The sequence below is a fragment of the Nanorana parkeri genome, unplaced genomic scaffold (genome assembly GCF_000935625.1).
Source record: "Nanorana parkeri isolate BGI_ZX_2015 unplaced genomic scaffold, ASM93562v1 scaffold223, whole genome shotgun sequence".
In the NCBI taxonomy this organism is placed as follows: domain Eukaryota; kingdom Metazoa; phylum Chordata; class Amphibia; order Anura; family Dicroglossidae; genus Nanorana; species Nanorana parkeri.
Window position 1 is genome coordinate 411015 of NW_017306491.1, and position 6498 is coordinate 417512.

Below are 6498 nucleotides of genomic sequence, written 5' to 3' on the forward strand. Positions count from 1 at the left end.
TTTTGTACTAAATATAAATCTTGGGTTTTCAAAGTTAATTTGTAAGCCAGAAAAATCCAGTGTTGTATAATGCGTGACTGAAGTGAAGATTCACTACTGATACCCGTGAGTAGTTAATTGGGTACTCCTACTACTACATTGTCTATAATTGAGAATAATCTTAGCCTTAGGGCTCATGTAAAGGGCGACACAATGTAAAATTAGGGTGAAATGAATAGGCACATGCACACTAATCAGGTCACCCCCTCACTCCAAGCAAGCGCCCAGTGTTAGGCTAAACGGTTTGTTGGGGTTATATTTTTTGTCTGCTCAGTGAACCGTTCACATCATGTTTTCACATCTATGTGTTGCATTAATGTGTGTTACATGGAATGACCGGCTGTCCAATGACATTCATAATTACAGCACAGTGCAGCTTGCAAACACCTCTCAATACATGTGTGTTTTTTTACACCACAATTCACAGATGAAAACCATTTGTACACTGTGTTGTGGTGCATCAGAAAAAAATTACAATGCATCTGAATGCATTGTAGTGTGTTGTTCATGTTATGAATTATTGTTATGAATGATATGAATGATCAGTTAGTCTATGTGCTGTAAATCAATAGAAAGGTGAAGGGGGTCATTTCTGTTCCATCCTGGTGCATGGGTAAATTAAAAAGAAGAGGTGCCATGGTGATTTTAATTGGCACAAGCTGTACACACAATGTATGGTTATGACCTCAGAACTACCGTGTTTCCCCGAAAGTAAGACCTACCCCGAAAATAAGACCTAGTTCGGTGGGAGGTCTTATATTACAGAGATCCGCTAGGTCTTACTTTCGGGGTAGCTGCACATATAATAGAATTTTACATGTCACGGCCACAGCTCCCTCCCACCCCCCACCCCCCCTTTACCCGCACGCCCACCTGTCTAGCTCCCTGGAAGGCATTATAGCTGAGAGCGGCCGCAGCTCCCTACCGCCCAAACCTGGCACGCCTCCTCGCACGCCCACCTGTCTAGCTCCCTGGACGGCATTACAGCTGAGAGTGGACGCAGCTCCCTCCCTCGCGCACGCACGCCCATCCGCATGCACGAGCGGACAGCTGCAGCTAGGTACACATAAGACATCCCCCGAAAATAAGACCTAGTGTCTTTTTTTGTGGAAAAAAAAATATAAGACACTGTCTTATTTTCGGGGGAAACACGGTAGTAATATGATTTAACAGTTAGGCCCCATTTACAGCGTATCCGTTAGCATCTGATTTTCTGCCAATGGAAGATAACTGGAAAAATGCATGGGTGTAAAAGGGATCAGTTCACAACGCTGTATTGCGTTACTTTTCAGCACGCTGAGAAAAAAATGGAGCATGCTTTTCTTTTTTCAGCGCAACTTAACGCAATGCGTCAAACATGGATATCCACTGAACGTAATGGAATGCAAGTAAAACAAAATGAACAGCAGTTTGTCCACTCAGGACATCTTATTTATAATAAAGTTTTGCAAAAAAGAAATGCAGCGCGATGGAATGGAATGCAACGGACATCAACTGGGGTTGGAACTGCAAGTCAAGGAACCTCTGTTGACTTGTGTTTTCAGTCTGATTTTGATATGAATGGGCCCTTAACCCCTTCATGACTGAGGCCCTTTTTTCAATTTTTGCACCCATGTTATATTCCACATTTTAGGCCTGAAAATGACGTAAAACCCCCCAACATTATATATTTTCAGAATGCCAAGACCCTATAGAATAAAATGGTGGTAGTTGAAAATTTTTATGTTGCGCAATATTAGCGCAACTCCTTATTAAACCCCAAAATTTAGTGACAAATTTAATTAAATGCCCCAAAACACAACAAATTACCCATTTTTTAAATGAAATATAAAAGATGAGGTTACAACGAGTAAAACGATACCCAACATGCCCAGTATACAGATTGCGTGCGACCGTGAAACGGCGAAAAACTGCAGTACCCCAAAAAGTCAATAAAAGACACTTTAAAAGCCCCCACAGGTCATCAATTTAGAAATACCCCAAAATACTGGCCCTAGGATTATTGCTCTCACTCCGGCGTGCGCGGCGATACCCAACATGTGTAGCGCGTTCGTCGTTTTCATGCGTAGGCGCACCCGACGCGTGTTTACGTGGCGACGCGCGTGCTCGCGGGGGCGGGGGACTTTTAAATTTTTTTTTATTATTATTAGATTTATTTTATTTCATTTTAATTTTAAAAACTTTTTTTTTTTTTTTTTTTACTTTACTTTGACTGCTATCACATGGGGGGGCTTGCAAGCCCCCCCATGTAATAGCAGATGGTGGTGACAGGTCCTCTTTAAGGTGATGCTGGGGGTCCAAAAGACCCTCAGTGTCACCTTTACACTGGAAATAAGCTATTGAAGTGCAGATCGCACTTCAATAGCTTATAGCTGGGCTGCAGGAGCCCAGAACTGACAGCCCAGGGACCGGAAGTGATGCAATCTGCATCGCTCCCGGTCCCATAGAACGGGGAGGGGATCGATGAACGGAAGTTCGTCGACCTCCTCCCCAGCTCCCCGCGGACACAAAGATCGCCGGTCCCGGGCCCGTAGGAGGGGCAACGGAGCCCGGGAAGCACGGCGGGGGTGTCCGGCGGGGGGGGCGGCCCCTTCTTCGGGACGCAGAAGCGATCTGGCGACAGGTAAGTCGCCAGGATCGCTTCTGTTGTAAAGCCGACAGTCGGCTCTACAAGTTTAAACAGAGTCCCGGCGGCAAAAGTCGCCGGGAGTCTGTTTAAACAGCCCGGATGCTGGCGACGTACACTGTACGTCGTCAGTCACGAAGGGGTTAATGAATTACATATACACTATATTGCCAAAAGTATTGGGACACCCCTCCAAATCATTGGATTCAGGTGTTCTGTGAAATTTCCTTGCTACTAAATATTTCACGGTCAACTGTTAGTGGTATTATAACAAAGTGGAAGCCACTGGGAACAACAGCAACTCATCCATGAAGAGGTAGGCCACGTAAAATGACAGAGAGGGGTCAGTGCATGCTGAATTGCAGAGTGCGCAGAAGTCATCAACTGTCTGCAGTCAATAGCTACAGACCTAGAAACTTTGTGTGGCCTTCAGATTGGCACAACAACAGTGCGTAGATAGCTTCATGGAATGGGTTTCCATGGCCGAGCAGCTGCATCCAAGCCTTACATCACCAAGTGCAATGCAAAACGTGGGATGCCGTGGTGTAAAGCGCGCCGCCACTGGACTCTAGAGAAGTGGAGACGTGTTCTCTGGAGTGACCAATCACGCTTCTCTGTCTGGCAATCCGATGGACGTGTCTGGGTTTGGCGGTTGCCAGGAGAACGGTACTTGCCTGACTGCATTGTGCCAAGTGTAAAGTTTGGTGGAGGGGGGATTATGGTGTGGGGTTGTTTTTCAGGGGTTGGGCTTGGCCCCTTAGTTCCAGTGAAGGGAACTCTTAAGGCATCAGCATACCAAGACATTTTGGACAATTTCATGCTCCCAACTTTGTGGGAACAGTTTGGGGATGGCCCCTTCCTGTTCCAACATGACTGCGCACCAGTGCACAAAGCAAGGTCCATAAAGACATGGATGAGCGAGTTTGGGGTGGAGGAACTTGACTGGCCTGCACAGAGTCCTGACCTCAACCCGATAGAACACCTTTGGGATGAATTAGAGCGGAGACTGCGACCCAGGCCTTCTCGTCCAACATCAGTACCTGGCCTCACAAATGTGCTTCAGGAAGAATAGTCAAACATTACCATAGACACACTCCTAAACCTTGTGTACGCCTTCCCAGAAGAGTTGAAGCTGTTATAGCTGCAAAGGGTGGGACAACTCAATATTGATCCCTATGAACCAAGACTGGGATGCCATTAAAGTTCATGTGCGTGTAAAGGCAGGCGTCCCAATACTTTTGGCAATATAGTGTAGCTGAATCTTAGGAAGAGGATGAATTCACTGACTATCATAGAGAATGGTAAGTAGATAAGGTACAGGCAGCATCTGCAAGGGACATTACAAATGTGGACTTAACAACTTTTCCACAGCACAGTCTATTTATTAAAAAACAAAAATTGCAATTCTATTTGTCCAGTAAAACTGCATTTACATTCGTTCTGCTGTTGTGAGAATGCGGCAAAATCGACAGGTTCACTGAAGGGTGAAGAGTTTGGAGAAGGCAGGAGAATTGAACAATCTAGGACAACATTGCTGAACTGGAAAGTGAACCGAATTGGAGAATGTTTCCAAATCAGCTATGTTGTCCTAGATTGTTCACTTCTCCTGCCTTCTCCAAACTCTTCACCCTTCAGTGAATAACCCTGCAAGTGTTCTTTAAATTGAAAAAAATACCAAATTATGGCCACCAGATGGGGCTGAGGATCATAGGAAGTAAATACATCTTAGCAACAAGACATACACTGTAACAATTCCAGAGAAAGCGGGAGAGAATTAGCAAATAAATGTAACCACTGCTACTACGAGGATAAGTTACTCTGGTTTAGAGACTGATAAAACGGGTTTCAAAAAGAACTCTATGCAGACATTTTATTAACCCTTGCAGTGAGGCTTCCCCCACATTGCAAGAGTTAACTGCTTGTTTTTGCCTAGGATCAAAAAAAGTTATACTCATCTGAGTTTCCGTGCTTTTAGACCGGTCCTATGAGCGTATCTCCCCCTCCGCTGCAGTGGTCTAGGAGACTTCAAGTCATCACTGGACGCTGAGGGATATACCATCACTGCAGCATAAAAGAAGAGAGGCGGAGGAAGTGCTGCCAGCTCAGAGGATTGGGTGAGTATAACTTTTTTTACCCTAGGCAAAAACAGGCAGTTTTTGTGATGGACTAAAATCTCACGTTTAGTTTACTCATTTATATTGAGATTGTAGTCCATCACAGGAGTGAGCTTGGAGCAGTGGCTACTTTACAACACACACAGGGACCATGGGGAACACTTGTAGTCACCCTCCAGAAGGAAGGACAGTGTCCGCACCAACTCAGAGATGATTTGATGATCTACAGCCGAGTGATACACAAATAAAATACATTTGTATTAATAATTAAAGGTACTTGAGTGCATTTTAAATATTGAATTCCTGAGTTCAGTCACTTTAACTCAAATACTGCCTATATCAGTTCTGTGCCATAAAGTTTGTGTTTGCATCTGTTTGACTCAAAAACTCTAAGCAGCCTCTGGAGAAGCAAAAACAAGTCTCAGCACTGCAGTTGCCAAGGAAACATGACACATCTAAAGACTGAACCAGATTTGAGCTTTTTTTAAATGTGCATCAGATGTGCAGTTAATAAATGTCTACAATTATGAAATTCTTCCCAAACGAATTTTCCGTGACACATTGACTTGTTGTTTTAATAGAAGTTGTCATCGATCTTGATAATATTACCACCAGATAGTGATATATGGAAGGTTGGCAAGAAAAAGAAACACTGCCAGAGTTTAAAGGAAATTATTTTTTTCAATAAATAAAAAGCAGGAGAGAAGACAGAAGGGAGGTACAAACTAAAAATACTATGGGCCGGTAGAGCCAAAGGAAATCTCACGGCTCCAATTCCTCCGCCGCCATCAGGACTCCCCAGGTGCTGGTCTAATAAATGACCTCTATGAATAAGCCTACGGGCGAAACATGTGAGAGGTTGTTGCTGGTTGGGGGTTTGCAGTGCTGGGATTTGCTGTTACATACACTGTTACTCTGGATTTGCTGTCAATTTCAATAAAGTCTGAAGTATTGCAATTCTCTGGATAGTGCGGTCTGTTCGTATAATACTACCGGCCTGTTCACACTACCGGCCTCAACTTATTTCAGATTCTTGCAGTCAATTCTGACACCTGCACCCTGCAGAGTCTAGAGCTGGCAATACGCTGTAAGCTTTTGAATGTTCAGCTTTGCAGGCTAATTGAGAAAAATCCCTTGTTTCCTCAGTCTACCCTAAAAAACGTGAATGGAGAAGCCCCCCGTCGGTTATCATACTCTGACGAAGTGCCCACAGCTGTCAGAATACCCCAACAGCGGGCAGCACAGAGACTTAGTGGTTAGCACTTCTGCTTTGCAGCACTGGGGGTCCCTGGTTACATAGTATTTGAGGTTGAATAAAGACATACGTCCATCAAGTCCAAGCTATTAGGATCTCATTCTAGGAGTACCTGTACCCCTGTATATTACGGTCCCTTAAGAAATCGTCCAAAAGTTTCTTGAACAATTCCACATTCTTTGCTGAAATCACTGTCTGTGGCAGTGAGTTCCAGACCCTAACTGATCTTACTGTGAAGAACCCCCTTCGCCCCTTGTGCTGGAATTTTTTTTCCATCAATTTTAGGTGATGGCCTCTAGTTTTTGTAATGGAGTTAATTTTAAACAGTTTATCGCTAATGTTGCTACCACCATTGAACATTTTGTACATGGAGATCATATCCCCCCTTAATCTCCTCACCTCCAATGTGAACATGTTTAACCCCTTCGTGACTGACGACGTACAGTGTACGTCGCCACCCCTAA